Raw genomic sequence first — 18,802 nt, forward strand, 5'->3', positions numbered from 1 at the left:
ACTATACCATTGTCAAATTTTATTAGGTTACTTACTGTGAAAAGGTTTTGAAAGCTGATGTATATAAACAAAAGGCAAACAAAAAGGCACTTGGCATTTTAAAGTATTCTTTCGAAGAAATATTTTTAAAAGAAAAAAAAAATAATAAAATGCGCAAACACAAAAGAAAAAAAAAAGTTAAAAAAAGTTGGTTATGACATTCAAGAAATGTATCTGCCAATTTGTTTGGCCATGAGATAACTCCTCGGATCCCGAAACGCCGTGGAATTAGAAGTTGCGTATCCCCATTGCTGTGGATGAAAAAAACACAATAAGTACGGGAAACCGCAAATGCCGTGGGAAACGGAGTTGCAAGCCTCTTTTGCCGTTGGAAAAAAGAACAAAAAAGCAATTTTAAACGATTCTCGATGTCATTAGAATGCGAGGTGTTAGGTAGTTCTCCCCTTTAAAATTTTCAAAATTGAAGTCCTGAAAACAAGATTTGAGACGCGCTTTAAAGGTATTGGCGGAGGAAGCGGACTTCCGACATTATGAAGACTTTCTTATTTTTAGACCGACTAAAAAAGGCGACTGTTTCCAAGGTACGTTCTATTTTTCTCTTTAATTATAGGAAATGTTTTACAAAAACATTCTACTCGGCCTTCTGGGGGATCACGGATCCTGTCGCCCTGTGTCCCCCCCCCCCTCCAGCCTCCACCTCTAATAGCGCCACTGAATTGCAGTAGCATTAAATATAATGATCAATCCTTCACCAAATAAATGCAAAAAACAGTTTAAACAGGTTTGTCTTTATTTATTTATTTATTTTTATGCAGGAAAGAGGGGAACATTCCCCAGTTTTCCTCTTTAGATCCGCTTTTGCAATTCTCTCCTATCTTTTTCTTGCGCCTTTCTTCAAGCTAAAGTTCTATATAACTGGAGAACTTCGCTGTAATACGTTGTGAAAATTTTTAAGTACACATGAGAATTTAGAGGAAGGGGAACGTTCCCCCAATTCCCTTCCAGGGATCCGCCTCTGCTATTGTTTGATCGAATTTTCTGGAGCTTTTCCTCGAGTTTAAGTTCTATAAAACAGAAGATTTTTTCTACACTCTATTGTGAAAATTTTTAGGTACATATGGGGGTTTTGAGGGAAGGAGAAGGTTCCCCCAGTTCCCTCCATGGATCCGTTTCTGTTGTTGCCTAATTGCTTTTCCTGGTGCCTTAGTTCACGTTCTAAAGTGTGTGTGTGTAGGGGGGGGGACATTCCAGCAGTTCCTCTTTTTAGATCCGCTTTTGAAATTCTCTCCTTACTTTTTCTGGCGCCTAGTTCAAGTTTTGAAAACCGGAATTATTTTCCCGTACTCTCTTTTGAAAATTTTTAGGTACACTTGGGATTTTGGAGGGGGAACGTTCCCCCAGTTCCCCTCCCGTGGATCCGCGCCTGCAACCAGGAGAAGGGGACGGGAGTTTAAGACGCAAACTGCGGGATTGTAATTTTCAGGAGATTTTCTCTTTTCGGGATAGCGCTCTTGGGGGAGAACTCCATTCGTGCAGGGGCGTCCACAGGGCGAGGGGGAGAAAAGGGACACCTGTTGGCCCGGGCCCGAGATTTTTAAAATGAGAGGTGAAATGTATTAGGGACGTAGGGGTAAACAATATAGAGGGGGCCCGTCAAAGTCATTTGTGACGAGCCCCGAAATTTCTGTGCACGCTCCTGCATATGTGGTGCGTCATCGCTCTTGGAATTGATGGATTTGGAATGGTTTTAAAATCGAATGACTGTTTCTTGCGTGCTTTATTTCTGATGGGGTTATATTTGAATGTTTGGTGTCAAATTTTCGATTATCGAGAGATCTCTTTATAATCGAACGATATATTTTCGCACGAAAATAATTAAGGAATTATATCATATGAGCGCGTTAAGGGGGGGGGGGCACGGGTTGTGCATTCCGTTGATGAAATCTTGAAATAACAGGCAGAGAAATGCTTTCCATATTGCTTTGCACTTGACAGTTATTTAGATCAAAAAAATTTTAAAAAGTGGGGGATAATGATAATATGGACATATGATTGGGCAACACAAACAGGTTTGAACTTGAGAGTTGTTTGCATAAATAATGTATTGAAATAAAAAGTGGGAACAGTTTAGCTAAAAATCGGGGGGGACACCTTCCTCCTACGTCCCCAACCCCTTAAATGTGACCCTGAGAAATTGAACAAACCTTTTGAGTGGTTAACTTTTCTAGTGATTCATTCGCAGAGGTTATCGCTAGGAGGGAGACGTTATGGCTTAAACCGGGTAATTCAAATTTTTGAGGGGTCTTTGCTCTTTTTGGGACTATCGTACTTGGAGGGGGAAGGTGATTGTCACGAGGGGTCCCGTTGCCCACAAGAACGAACGGACATCCTAATTTAGTTTCGAATAAGAGCTTCTCGGGCGCTTTTTTCGAATGGGGTTAACCAGATAGTACATTTTTTTGAGTAAACGTTTTAAAACGGTTGTTACGCTGTAACAACCATTTTAAAACGTGTATGAAACATTTAAACGATGTGTGTTTATAATACAAGGCTGCCTATCTTCCTAAGGGTGAGGAAACCCACTCCTCAAATGCGACGGAGAACCCCCCAGAACAAGAGCCTCCTAAAGTAAGACCAAAAGCCTTCTGGAGTTGCCCCCTCCTCATTTAAACTTCATTTTGGCGCGGTCTGCACCATGGACCTACCCCTACCCTCTCGTGGGCACCTCTCGATAATTGCTTGTTGTTGAATGTTCGTTATCGAGCGACGCTTTCGGATGATTTGAAAATCGAATAATCTGAATTTTTAGAGAAACTTGGTAATCAGTTAACCCTTTTTGAGGACCAACGCAAGGAAAATGAAGCGGAGCCACGGGACCCAAAGTTTCGAAATGGACCGCTGCCAGCCCAAACAGTTTCAGCAGTTTAAAAAAAATCATAAAATAAGCATCTCAATACAATGACTCCAAATTTTTAAGTTGAGTAAATAATGTACTACTAATCAACATTTTAAAAGTATAATGAATATAACATTATTATAGTATGCACACGCGAAAATAAATGATACGCAAACAAGAATAGTTACAAATATCATACGTATGGAATGAAAAAAAAAAGATAATAATGATCTGCATATAATGTAATTTCAATTAAAAAATTGGACCAAAGAATGTGAGCTAAAATTAATTCCACACGACAAGCATCAAAACTCCTTTATGTACTCAGAAACATCTCAAATTCACTCCCTGCACCCATTGTTATTAGCTTTTCCCCTAATCAATAAAAGTGAAAAATAACAATAAAAAAGAGCGATTCATGAAATAAGCAAAAGAATGGATTCCACTTAAAGTTGCACTATTATTAATGCGCCGGGAATCCTAATGCCCTGTAAAACATAGCGAGAAATATTTTACCCTTCCTCCCTTCTCTTATATAAGTCAGATACTAACCCTACTACCAACAGCAGCAGCAAAAAAAAAAAAAAAAAGCAAAGCTATAAACAAGAACAAATGAGCCCTTATGTGCAGAGCTGCGATTCCTCGACTTGTTTACATTATTAACTTCTTGCTTAATAAGCGTCCGAAATCTCGAAATAATCACGTGGTAGAAGAGAAACATCCCCTGTAGGCCTCCGAAAGCAAGCTCTCGTTGAATCTGCATTCCCCAAGAATTGAGACCCACAATGAAAACTATTAAATGTATCTATTGAATGCATCTCCCAAAACAGACTCAATTAATTACTATGCAACTTTTATCGGAAAACAACGAAAACTAGTTCCACTTGAATGTAAAATATAAAATTTTTCAAGAAAGGGGGCGAGGGCAATCGAACTCCGTAAATTGAAGTTTCAGTGGCTATGTATGCATCATAACTCTCAAGCCCATATTTCAAATTTTACACTTTAGGGGGGGAAGGGGTTAAAGGGCATATAATCAATGCATAGTATTCCTACTAACAGCAAAAACTTCATTTAAATGTAAATAATAATTTCTAAAAGCCAGGATGGGTCGCCCCTTCTAGATGTTACCCCTGTGAAAAAAACTCGATGTTTTAAAAGTCGAGGGCATCCCCTTCCCCCAGGGCGATGACACACCCTCTCAAATGTTACGGAGCATCTGTCTAGGAAAAGAGCCCACGAACCCCCCCCCCCCCCCGCGAAAATTGAGATAAAGAAAGTCTCAAAAATGACCCCTAAAAATTTCAATGACGCAGAGACTAAAACCTACCAAATTGACCCCCATAAACTGGTCCATCCAGGGTGAAGCTTAAGGGGAGGGGAGCAAAGGGTATGTAACTAGTGCAAAATTAAACGAAAAACTACAAAAAGCACGTTCCCATACATTAAGAAGCATTAATTTTCAAAGCCGGGAGGCGATTGACCCCTCTGGTCCAGAGGGGTCAATCGTCTCCTCATCGGGCCTACCCTCAAAGTTGCAGTGACAGAAGTACGCGTCATGACACTCAGGTCCTTTATTTCAAATTTTCCAGGACAGGGGCGGGGGGGGGGGGATAAAAGAATATATATACTCAGTGTATATTGTACAAATTAATAACAAAACCAACGCCTACATATATGTCAGTACCATTATTTCGAAAATCCAGGGGGGGGGGAATTGCCCCTTCCTGACCCCCTAAATTACGAGCTTGATGGTACACCTTCCCCTCGTGCGCAACCGTACAGAAACAATTCGTGAAGTCGACTGTTCTAGAAGTCAGAAATGCCCACTCCCACGACCCCTCAAGAGCGATGGCGCACCCTCTTAAAAATTTCGGAGCATATTACGGAGCAACTCCTAGGACAAGAGCCCCCTACCCCCCAATGCGATTTAAAAGACACTCTCAGCCCCCTCTCCTCTTAGAATTTTATTGGCGTTGTGAGCGCCATGGACACCCTTAGCGGGCACCCCTGTAAAAGTAAACTTGATTCTGGAACTCAGGAAGTCTAGATACTGGTCGAGAACTCGATTCAAACATTTCGAGAACTCGATTCAAACATCTCGAGATCTCGATTTAAAACATCTCGAGATCTCGATTTAAAACATCTCGAGATCTCGATTCAAAAGATCTCGAGAAGTAAATTGCTCGAGTACTCGATTTAAAAGATCTCGAGAAGTAAATTGCTCGAGTACTCGATTCAAAAGATCTCGAGAAGTCAATCGCTCGAGTGCTCGATTCGGAAGATCTCGAGAAGTAAATCGCTCGAGTACTCGATTCGGAAGATCTCGATAAGTCAATCGCTCGAGTTCTCGAATTAAAAAGATCTCGATTATCAATCACTCGATTATCAGAAGTACTCGATTCCCGATATCTCGATTATCAAAAGATCTCGATTATGCCCATCACTACTTCATAGTTTTCGATGAATACGTATCGTAAAATTTTTAGAAACATAATAGATCATACAATTGCATTTGATTGGAAATGTCAGCCCATGATCCTAAAATTTGTCTGCATGCATTTGAGAAATGTTTTGTCCTTATATTTTTTCTTGGAAGCATTTTTTTTTATTGTATTCATATCGGGCAATTAAATAAGGCGCAGACTGTGCCATTGAAATTTTTAGGGGGGGGGGAAGTTGAGGAGTATTTTTTCATTTTAGGGATCTCTACGATATTGAGGGGGGGTACGCCCTCGCCCTAAGGGGTGGGCACCCCTAATCGAGGAAGGACCCAAAAGTTTAATATTCTAAGAAATTTCCAAACTCAAGTTTGGAAATATTAAAATCCTTATTCAAAAAGGGGGGTTTTTAACGTGTGTGAAGGGGGGGAGGGGGCGGACTTCAGCTATTCCCCCTTTAAATGTGACTTTTTTTTGCATTTTCACTCGATTTCAGAAAGAAATAGATAATTCCCATTTCGCTTGAATTTGTTTGGTTTATTGGTCCCTTTTGTTGAAACTTTTCACTCAAAAAAAAAGCAAGGACACAAACAAAAATTGATATACAGATACTATATTTTTTTGTTAAATTTTGGTTATCCTGATCGCTATATATCTTCAAAAACTGAATTCATTCAAAATTTTCGAAGCTCTGTTCAGATACAGTGGCCGCCGGGGCGCCGCTCATATATGAATCACGTTTGTTCTAAACAGTTTTGGTTCCATAAAGCTGCTGATTCAAAAAAGCGGCTGCTTCAATAAAGCTGGATCTTGTTCGATTTTTGACGATTTGATTAACGCTGTTGATTCAATTCAATTAACCAGCGTCCACTGTATTAGAATAATATTGTAACGCACTTCCATATTTTCTTTCCTTATTCTATTAATTTACTTTTTCAATCATGTTTAGACATTTGACAAGAGTGGTTGCCCAAAGTTTCATCCAGCCTGGGCCTTATTTCTGACTAAAGAAGTGCAGAAGACCCTAGAACTTATTTTAATGCGGAATAGTCTGAACTCCAAAAATACGAAAAATCATGTAAAATGGAAATAAGGAAGTGTAGTAGCTGAGCTCCCATACAAATTAAGCCCGCCCCGCGTCTATAGTGCTTGTATCAACAAACTCAAGTCAACGAAGAAGGCAATTTTTTTCAGAAAACTCAAATTTTATAGTATCTCTTACTCCTTCATTCCCATACCCCCGTGACTTCGATTTCTTATATGATAGTAAGCATGCAGGCCCCGTCATTTCGAATTTTTCAAGGAGCGGGCAGGCGCGGATCGAGGATTCGGCTCAGCAGGGGGCACTTTTTTTTCAATTTCGGCGCCCCCACACACTTGGCGCCCCCCCCCCACCCCAACAAATAAATTCAGAAAGAGGAAAAATCACATTTTTGTTTGTTATCCACCATCTTTACTTTTGAACATTCAGCTATTCTCCCGCGAGGGAAAAAAATATTTAGTAAAAATGCATTGCTACTAGAAGCGAAAAATAATTTAAATAAACTAATGTAGGACATAATAGGATTTTATAGTGGAGTTATCACAACGGATGACACCTAGGACGTTAATTTGTGGTGCCCCCCCCCCTCCCTCCCTCACTCGCCCCATCAAGAAAAAAAAGTACAACAAGGTATTGTGATTTACTATTGCAATAAAAGTAATTGATGCGCATAACGTTTTCAGTGTAAACAATTGTTTTAGTATAGCCTTAAATAACAAAATGCAAAAATGTAAGCGCGAATGCAAGGGAGAGGGGATGGGAGTGATAATTTGAGGGGACTGTGCACCTGCCATAAACCCAATTTCAGTCGATCTTCGATGAAGTTAGCGGAAGGAGGATGGGGATTCTTCGAAAATGTTTTAAAATTGTAGTCTTAAAAACGCGATTGCATTCCATCTGAAGTTAAAAGAAGAGCAGGTGCACAGCTTGAAAATGATTTTATTTTTTCGTTTGAAAGGGCGGGGGGAGCACTTTAAAAAAAATCCCTCACACATATGGTATATATGTAATGTATAACACACATACAAAAACTAACAGGACCGTTGGGAAGTCAAAATTGGGAGATGATCTTTGGTAATATTAAAGGAAGCAAATATTTGGGGCCCTCCCCAGAATTTCTTTGAAATTTATGTCTTAAAAACGTGATTATAGACTGCATTTGTGGATGTTAAAGAAAGAACTGGGATTTAGGAAATGTCATGGATGCAAATAGGCTATTATCAAACGGTAAAAAAGCCCTAGAATGCCAAGAATTATTGAACTACTAGAATATTGATTTTTTGAGTCAATTTACCACCCTCAGCCAATGTTTCAAAATTGAAGCTCCTTAAACGAAATTTTTGACAATCTGAAGATAGTGAGGAGAGGGGAGTTTCAGGGGGGGGGGGGGTGGCTCTCCTCTGGAAGTTTTTTGAAATTGAAGTCCTTGAAACAACATGTTTTTAGACTTTCTTCAATGATGTTAGAGGGGAAAATTCAGAGGTTCATCCCCTTAAAACTAGCAAAATTGTAGCTTTGAAAACACAATTTTCGTCATTCTTTATTGATATTAGAGGGACGGATTTCAAAGGCCCCTCCCCAGGAATTTTTCGAAATTGAACTCTTAAAAATGCGATTGTAGGCTATATTTGATAAGGTTAAGGGCCTGGTTATTTTTCAAAATTGAAGATTCAAAATCACTACTCAAACGATCTTCGGTGTTGTTAGATGGCGGTGTGTTCGGGGGCTCTTTCTCCTGAATAATCTCTACAAAATTAAAGACCAGGAAACAAAATTTGAGACTATCTGTAATAATTTTCGATGGGGGAGGGGGAGGGGTTAACTTCGCGCACAGCAATCTTATTTTCAGAAGGGAGGTGGAACAAATTAGCTGACCAAGAATCGGCAACTGTTAAAGGTTTTTAATTTAAAGATTTCTTTTAAAAATAATTAAGGTTTTTTCCAAACATTTCTTTTCCTTGTTAAAATAACTTTTCTATCCCTAAGACATATTCCTTTCTTCCTTTCTGTAAGAAAGAATACTTCATCATAGAAAAAAACATCAACTCTGCATTCAGGGGTAGTCCTGTGGATTCCTCCTCTGGTTGCGCCACATGGGACTATTTTTTAATCAAAAATACCCTCGGGAGGAGGTTTTTTGATGAAGTGGATTTTTCTAATCAAAAATACCTTTTGAAAGTGGTTTTTCGCTCAAACTACTGTACTAGAATTGGCATTTATGTTAAGACCAATGGCTCGGGGTGTTTCACCTCCAAACCCCCTACTTCCAGATATTTTTCAAAACTTAAGTCATAAAACGCTATTGTAAACTATCTTTCATAATGTTGAAGGAAGGAATGAGGTTTATGTGTATTTTTTTGAAAAAGTTTCATGAACGCAATTTCAGACGATCTTCGATGATGCTTCGCAAAGAGAGGTTAGGAGGTTCTCCCTTGGAAATTTTGTCGAAATTAAAATTCTAAAGACGTAATTGTAGTATCTCTTTGATGACGTTCGGCGTTAGTGGAAGGGTTTGGATTTGGAACCTTCTCGCGAACATTTTTCGAAATCGAAGTTTCAAAAACGCAATTTTTGACGATCTTCGGTGATGGCAGAGAGGGGAGAGGTTCGCCCCTTCCCTCGGACATTTTTGAAAACTAAAACCATAAATAAAAAACACAATCGCAAGCCAGCTTTAACGATAAACGAAGAAATGGAATTCTGAAACTGTCTCCCGGAAATTTTTAGAAATTGAAGTCAATAATGGAATTTTTGACGCTTTTCTATGATGTTAGGAGGATTAGAGTCCCTATATAGAAGCTACGCTTCTATATAGGGACTCTAAGAAGGATAAAGGAGGGCCGCCCCTCTAGGAGGACCTCGCCCGCAGTTTTTTTTATTACTGAATGTTAAAAAACGCAATTTTAGATGATCCTGGATAATAGTAGGGAAAAGGGGTGGGGGTCAGAGTTCTCAAGCGGAAATGTTTCTGAATTGAAGACCTAAACCTGTGTTATTAACATGTGTAACCAGGATACGTAGTAAAAGTTGAATGATTAAAATCAATCGCTCCTCACTTGAAAAATTTCTGTATCCGCTGTTGAGAACGGGCAATTCTCATGATATTGCGCCCCTAAGCAGACGCAGACGCGCCCCACTCCTCACTGGTTGAGGAACGGTAAATGACGTAACAAAATTTTAAAATGTTTTTCTTTTGTACCCAGTTTCAAAACTTCCCCTAAATTTAGAGGGACACTCATAAAATGCAGATATTGCGTCCCCTAGGGAGCGCGGGCGCCCCACAGATTGAGAATCGGTGAATGAACCAAATAAATTTTCCAAATGTCTCTCTTTCTTTTGTATCCAATTCCAAAACTTTGCTAGTAGATGTATAGGGAAATTGATAAGTCGCAGATATTGCGCCACCCAGGGGGCGCTGAGAACCGGTGAAAGAACCAAATAAATTTTTAAAATGTCTTTCTTTTTTTTGTACCAAATTCCAATCATATTACGGAGTGGGCTGATAAATGGGGTATGGCTGTTAATGTTGGGAAATGTCAAGTGCTACATTTAGGGCATGGAAATAAGTGTACAAGTTATTATTTGCAAAGTTCAGTCATTAGTCAGGCAGACAAAGTTACTGATCTGGGGGTCTTAATAAGTCAGGATTTAAAGTTTAGCCAACAGTGCAGCATTGCTAGTAACAAAGCCAATAAGATGCTAGGGTTTATCAATAGATCTATTTCAAACAAATCTAAAGAAGTTCTTCTGCCCTTATATAGAAGTTTGATAAGACCCCATTTGGAGTATGCTGTTCAGTTTTGGTCTCCTTATCTTAAGAAAGATATTAATGTATTGGAAAGGGTTCAAAGGCGGGCTACAAGGCTAATAAATCGACTTTCCCACTTAGATTATGATTCCAGGCTTAGAAGGCTAAAAATGTACAGTCTTGAGCAAAGAAGAGACCGAGGGGACATGATTCAGTTGTTTAAATTTATTAAAATGAAAGATGTTACGGGGCTGAAGTTTAGCACTGAAAACAGGACAAGGGGTCATTGTTTTAAGCTATTTAAATCTTAGGCTAACATGGATATTAAGAAAAATTATTATTTTAGCAGGGTAGTGGAACCTTGGAACAGCTTACCGGAAGAGGTGGTAATGAGCAAGGGAGTAGATAGTTTTAAGAAGACCATTGATCTTCACTGGGGATTGTAAATTGACTTGGACCAGTCTAGCTGGGCCCAGAGCCTGTTGCTGGTCGTCCCTTTTGTATTTGTATTTCAAGCCCAATTTAATACTAAACTCCAGCCACTGAGATGCTATTAAATGAGCGGTTTTATTCAGAAACATTGTCATAATGATTTTAACTCGAGGGCAATGTTATTAAAACAATCCATACCTTATCTGTGTTTTTATAAATTAATTTATATTTTAACTATAAAATACTATGTAATTAAGAGAATCATAGCTCATAACACATATAAGTTTTATTGAGGAATTCAAAAACTATTTTTTAGTGATTTTCAAAGTAGTTGCTGATTTGTTTTTAAAGCCATGATACAGCTGCGATAGCAATTGGATACTGCATGCCGTTTCCATTAATATTATGGTTTTGCCAAGAAAGCAGGGAATGTGGGGCAAAGTGAAATAGTTAAGATGACTAAATTTTTTCACAAAGGAACAAATTGAAAATTTGTTTTAAAAATTACAGTACAAAAAGGAAGAACATTGTATTTTTTAATAAAACTTGTATTGATTATTAATGGATAAGAGGAGAAAAAATTAGGAAAAAATAAAAAAACATCATTTTCGCATAAAAACAAGTTTGAAAAGTCACCAAGGAGAAAGAGGATCGAAAATTGTGAAAAATAGGAAAAATCGTTTACAAGTGAAAAAATTAGAAAAAACTCCAATGGGGGAGGGGAGAAAAAAAAATTAGGAAAAAAAGGGTGACATCATTTTTGCATGAAAAGGATTTGAAAAGTCACAAGGGGGGGGGGGGAATGATAAAAAATGATGAAAAAATGAGAAAAATTGTTCACACGGGGCAAAGTTTTCATGGGGCAAAGTGAACCCACTTTTCCCCCATGGGGCAAACTTTTTAGAAAGTTTTCTTTCATGGGGCAAAGTGAAAAAAATTTCTATTCTATTATAAAAAATATTTTTAATGAAATGAATCAGTAAATAAAATGCTGAACCAACAAATGAGACGATAATGAAACAATAAAAGAATAATTTAAAAAATGAATTTATTAATACATGAAGAAAAATTAACGAGTGAGAAAACTAGTGAATGAGTAAAGAAAATAAGTGAAAAAATGAATAAATAAGGGAAAAAAATGTTAATTATTGATTCTATTAAAGAAGAATTAATGGACGAATTGCGATATTACGTTCCCTTGAATTCGAAACCTGTGAGTGAAATGTATTTTGCACCTCTGGCCGCTGATTCTAGCGTTACTTCTTCATTAAACAAAAATGCTTTTATTCAAATATCCTTTGTATGTTTTGTGTTCTTTTTAAATAACTAAAGATATTTCTTTATGGTGACAGAGAAGTCAGTATAAAAAATAATAAATGACATAGTTAAATTAATTTACCCTTTTGGAAGCCCCCTCCCTCTAAAATCCGTTGCTGTGGTAAGCCACGACATCTATAACAAACTTAATAGTAAAAAGCCGATCAAATGAACTAAAAATATTTTATTGTAAATTTACAGGTGTATCAAACAATACAAACAAAACAATACAGTTTCACTTCCGGAAATGCACATAACAAAAGTAAATTTTGGAATTTTTTGCAGATTTCATTTGAGATAGTTTTTACATTCATAGACACACAGATATCCATTCAACACTTTAAAATAAAATGACAGACAAATGAAATAAAGTACATACAATGTTAATCAAAGAAAACAAAGAACTAAAATACAGACAGCATATAATACAGTTCAGTTTCAGAGATTTATATAATATTGATAAAGTGTTAGTACAATTTTTGAAATTTTGTGGATTTCAGGTTATAAACTTGAGATAGTGTTGACAAGGGAACACAGGCTTATGACAGTACCATGAAAATAAATGAATAAATAAAAAATAAATAAATACATTTAAAATCTTGTTTTATAAAGAAATAAATAAACAAATTATTACAAAGCTATTGAACTGAAAAACAGTTGTTGTAATTCAAGAGAAGTTGTTCTCGAATTCAGTGGTGAAGTGAAAAAATTTTCGGGGGGGGGGGGGGGGGACTATGTGAAATCTTTCACATAGCACATAGCCGACACATGTGTGTTCAAACATACAATTTTGTTGCTTCATGCGGAGGGAGGGGGGGGGAGTTATGACCAGCCTCTATCTCCCCCTTGGCTACATCACTTCTCGAATAGCTAAGACGACGGAGGGATGTCCAAAATTCTGTTGCACTTTTTGTTTCATTTGTTACTATTTTTGCATTCCGGATTTAAGGAGGGTGCGAATTTCAGGTCGGTGAATCGAGTGGATACATGCAGTCATTTACTTTGATTGTAAAGTAAAAAAAAAAAAAAAAAAGATTTTGTGGTCAGTAACCAGGGCTGATGAAAGGCCCTGTCAGTCTAGTAGGAAACTATAGGGGCCCTCATCGGAATCGTTGTAGTAGAAGTTTCATAAGTTTTCTGGTGGAGGAAGCCACGTTGACCAAATTAACAAGAGGCCCGCCTTGGCTCTCGGCGGCCCTGTCAGTTACTGAAAAATGCGTGTATACACTTTTAATGTTTCTTGGATGGCAGTCTCGAAATATTGATCACATTAGACATTTATTAGTTTCGTCACCCGTCTATTATCAATCTTTGGTGTCCGAAATTAATATTGGCCAATACACACGCATTTTGTCTTTGATTAAGAGCATCATCAGTTTCTTCATTGTTGACAATAGAAATATTGTCTCTGTGACTTTCCAAAACTATTCTCTGGTTTTGAAAGTTGAAATTTATAAGAGACATTGGGTTGCGTATCAATACATCTTGTTTCCCAAAATTGAAGTTCAACGCGTAGCTAAAACTGTTAGCAATATATCGCTTAAAAAACAACCGTATCATCTCAAGCGCCATAGTCAAAAAAGAAATTTGAATATATATTGTTTTAATGAAATATAATTATTATTTTTAAAGTATTTAATTTTATATAAAGCAGTGAAGTATGATTCAAATATATATTTCTCTGAACGAAACAGATACTATCGAGGAGCTCTGAAAATGACAACCGCACGCTTCGGCGACAAATCTGTTAATGAACATGTCCAGACATGTAAATGATAGTTAAAATCGAAAACTGAAACTGAAACTACTAATTAAAATATATCCGTCTGGTGCCGCCATCTATCAAGGGAAGAGAGAAACATCAAAAGTAATTCAAGTTGTGTTAAAACAACAGGATGGTTTACCATTTCAAAATTCGATAAGGTCAAGTTTCGCTTTTTTTTAGTTTTCATTTAATATTTTATTCTATATTCATAGTCATTTTAAATAAATCAGGAAAAATATTTTCAAAATGAAATATTCAAATTATAATCTACTTTCATTAGGGACGAACTCACTTTTCCCAAATCTTTCAAAAATTATAAAACTTAGACTGAATTGGGTAGAAATTACGGTAACCGGGTCGCGTTGGCGGATTTTTTCAAAAACAGCCAAAGTTGGCACCTACGACTCAATGTAAATAAAGTACTTTAATGTAAACAAAGGAAATCCACCAATAAGAATAGAACCAAAGAAAATGGGCGAAGCTATGGATGACTCAAACTATCGCCTTGGTAACAAGGAGTCTGTTAACTTTCTTTCTCTAATCGTAACCACAAAGAAAAATAATATTAAAATTCTTTTTCCTCTTTTAAATGATGATAATGTAACAAAATATACAAAGAAACATATATTATTACAGCCTAATTTAGAAAATCATAGAGTATAGCTGGCATTTTTTTAAGAGAGAAAACAATTAAAATCGTGAAAGAAAAAAAAATGGGTGGAGGAGGGGATATTTGGAACAGATAATTGATAGTTTTCAAAAACATTTAATGAAAAAAAAAAGTAACTTAGCTGTTTTTGGATAGCGTGCACATTTTATTCGAACAAAATACATTTCTAGCAATGAGCGAAATGGGCAAAACGCAAATGAAACATTATGTAACATTAACATTGAATTGAAATTCAAAAAAAATTGTTAAATATATTAAAAATGCTACAGAATGACGTTTAAAGCCCTTTAAAATGTAAAATAACAATTCTAACAAAATTTAACAACATTAAAAGTTGAATCGAAAACGACATTAAAGTATGAAATAAATCGTCAAGTAAACAGAAAACGTCATTAAGTAGAGTAAAACGAAAAAATCTATTAGATAAATTAAACTACACGAAAAGATCTAGTCAGAGAACGTTATCATAACTGCAATTTTTACCTTACTGAATAATTACAATAATTAATAAATTTTAAATTAAAGACGGAACAAGTGAAAGTACTTACGGCGAGCAAAATCTTTAAAAAAAATTATCCAAAAGATATAAATGTCTAATTCTTTAAATCAACAACTTAAAATAGTTAAGAGTGAAAAACATTCCACGATGTAAAATTATATAAAATGTTTCGACGATCTAAAAATTGAAAAGATACAGTTTACGTTGCCAATTTTCAGAAAAAAAAATCAACTTTCAGAAATTTAAAAATATAAGTCTATAGAACTAAAAAAAAAAAAATATTTATGAGACAAATCCATTACAGTTTTGTGCATCGCCGATTGGCCAAACGAAAAGCGAATCAGCTTTTTTATAGGGTTGCTAATATTGCTCTGTCGCCAATTGAGGTAGCGGGTTGTCAGAATGAAACATTTATCGCCGCGACCCGGTTACCGTAATTCTACCCTGAATTGTTTTCCGGACAAAAGTTTTACCCCTGTCTTCAATTTATTACAACATTACTTAAATTCATAATTCATAATCTTGGCACTTTTTTAAATCTCCAATTTCAACCTCCGCTCGTCTTCTAGCTACTATGCCGCCATCTATCTTTAATTTAGAGAAATATTTGTCAGTATATTATTTAATTTATAAGTAGAGCCTAGATTGTACGCAACGCACTAAAAAACTTCTTAAAATTTGCACACAACTATGCACTAAAAACACTTAAGGAATACACTTACAATGATTTTTTTTTTCTCTTGAAATTCTAAAAAATACACTAATAAGTTTTTTATTTTAGTAAAAGTAAGCTATCACATCTGAGTAAAAAAATGTTTGACCATCCTATTTTGGATTTTGTTCTTAAGGCTCTTAGGCACAGCTATACAGAATTTGAATCCCCCTAAAAAAAAATCAGCAGTACCCCTTCTGTCTTCTCACCAAATGGAATTAGAAATTACTTCTTTGTAACTGCTTCAATTTTTCTACATCACTTTTGAATTTATTTGTTTTAGTTATAATTTTTATCATTATTTTCTCATTTTAACTTTTTTAAGTAAATGTTTAAACACATGAAAAAATACACGCCCATATACGTATGGAAATACATAAATTGTTCTCAAAGCCAGGGAGAATCAATTGTCCCCCCCAAGACCTGACACCCCCCCCCCCTAATGACGGGCCGGAAGCAAACTAGGTAGTAGCAGCAATACCACCGTAAGCGCAACAATGACGATCCTAGTTCTTGCGGAGCCCTGGTCAATTTATTTTTGCAGGGCAATTTTTTTATAAAAGAAAAATTGCAGTGAAATTATTACTGAGTGTATTAATCCTCATATAAATAATAGCTGATGATCGAGTAACCCGCGTGTTTCAACAATGAAACTTGCGCCACGGCATGATAATTTGATAATATGTTTTGGTAATGTTTAACATGCAGGGAAAGGCTTTATTGTGACAAGGCTGAACTCTATCCGGTAACTTAATTGTTTTACTGGTAAGACTGTCATTTCAGGGGAATGAAGAAACGAAAAAATGGTCAACAATGAACGCAACCTACCGTAGTTTAGGGTTAATCCACTGGAGTTAGGGTTACAATTTCAACTATCAAAATATCACCAAACAGACAATGGCTTCGTTCAAATGTAGAAGCAAGATCACCCGTCCTACCTTGACGTGCGACTTTCTAGTCTAAAAATAATTTTTTAAAAAACTTTGAAAACCTGAATTTTAAATTTTTTTGTCACATTTCGAAGTTATGATTTTGCAATTATAATTGTATTAAAGTGAAAGGATAAATTTCCGCTGAAAATAATTTGCACTCGTTTATAAACCGCGAAAGTTTACAAAATCCCAGGTAAAGGTGGTACTTTTCCGTTATAAGGTATGTCACTTCTCATTTTCAACATTTCTCGTTTGTAAACACGATAAAATGCTTAGGGGCTCGTCAAATGCTGCTAAAATCAATTCTGCTGAATTTCAAAATTTAATGTTCAAACTTAAAAAAAAGCAACCCATTAAAAAATAAGACAAGTAGTTCCATTAAAATGAAAAAAAAAAAAAAAAAAAAGTGTATCGTAAAGACACACGATGAAAATAAAACTTTATTTATTTTTTTTACAGTCTGAACTGTCACTTCACCCGCACGTTTTCTCTCACGCCACGCTCTTGATCTTCCTGCTCCTTACTTAGGCATATTCACAACAGAACCGCATATTTTAATGAAGAAAATAGATTAGAAACACGAGAAAACTAAACAATACTCGAAAACCGTTTTTTAATTGTTGCCAAAAACACTGAAAAATAATAGTAATTATAAAGTTAATTTTGTGTTAATAAAAAGTAGCAAACTAATTTCAAGGCTGAACTTAACCGATGGGCAATTCCATGATAAGGTCAACCAGATGATCAAGTTTTCAAAATTAAAATTTCTAAACAAATAAGGTATCATTTTAAAGGTAAAGAATTGTATGTTTTGAAATGCCTGTCTAAAATTTGATGACTTCAGTTATAAATAAGTTACAGCAGGTTAAACTAAGGTCAACATCTTGAGTATTTTGGAACCATATGTGGTGACTCTCAAAGAAGTTCCATTTTTTCCAAAAAATACATACCAATATTATAAATTGAGATGAATAATGATTTAAAGATTCAATGTGTTGCTGGTGATGTTGCAAAAATGTGTCAAAATATAATTCATTTTGATTTGTAAAAGAATTCCTCTGGGATACATTAAAAGTTTTACGTCCGACACCAAAATGTGCAATTAATTATGCTGAGCCAATAATTTAAAACTACATACATGTATTTTTGGGTGCAAAGCAAGATTTTCAATCTCATTGATGTAACCTATTTTAATTTTATAGCAAGTGAATATTTTTTATTAAAATCTAGGTGTCGGACGTAAAAAATTGTTTACGTCCGACACTGTTACATTCCTTTAAAAAGCATATGTTTTCAACTGTGTTTCTCCTATTTTTGCCTTTAATTTCAAAGTTAAAGCAAAACATGCATAAAAAACAACTTAGTGAATTTACTGTACATACAAATAGGATTGAATGGGGTAAGTAGTATCCTTTATAAGAACAGTTCGTGAGTATAAAGGTGTGTTGAATGAATGTAATACAGTTGATTAAGATCAATTTTCGCAAATTAGCCAAAACTTTAAGTTGAAAACGAAATTGCAAACATTAAATGACTGCGTCTATGTAAAGTTGGCAAAGGAAGAACCATTATCAACATTAGTCCTATATAAATCTTAATGGTTTTCTTTGACATAAGTTTCCCAAATAACTAATCACCAGCTTTAGCAGTTTTTGTAGCTGAACTATCAATTCCTACTAAATCATCATAGTTGTCTTGTATTTCACTAATACAAATATTTCAACAGAGTTGCTTTTGATTTTCAAATCCTCACTGTTATGGGGTAACCACTTACCCCTTAGTGTGGCGACCTCTTATAGCAAAATTTCACGGTGTAAGTGGGACCCCTCCTCTAAAATAGTTATTAATAATATTTCATTCAAAAATTCTGGTTGCAGAATCAACTTTAAGTTAAATTCTACATGAAGGTTTAGTGATCATAAAGAAATAATAAAAGCAAATCGGGAAACACTTCTTTGAGAAATGTTGCTTAAACTAGGCAAAAAATATTTTTCAGATTTTTTTTTTTTTTTGACTAAGATATTTGACCTAAAAAAAAAATTCCACTAAACCCAAAAAATGCATAACCAATCACTGTGGTGAACCATGACATGATCAATGTAAAAAAGCATAAAAACCTTATGTTTTTTTCAGTTTTAGGGGGGGGGGTGAGATGACCGGGTGACCTACTTACCCCAGTGAACCACTTCCCCCAACCAACCCTACTTCTGAATTTACTAGGTAAATTTTGCCCCAGTATATTTAACCTGTAATTTGCATATTTATAATTGCAATCACTGCTCTGTATTTACATTTAAGAGCAATAGTTTACATCCAACATGAACAATTTACATCCGACACCAAGCAAA

Source organism: Uloborus diversus, chromosome 7, assembly GCF_026930045.1.
Source record: "Uloborus diversus isolate 005 chromosome 7, Udiv.v.3.1, whole genome shotgun sequence".
NCBI lineage: Eukaryota > Metazoa > Arthropoda > Arachnida > Araneae > Uloboridae > Uloborus > Uloborus diversus.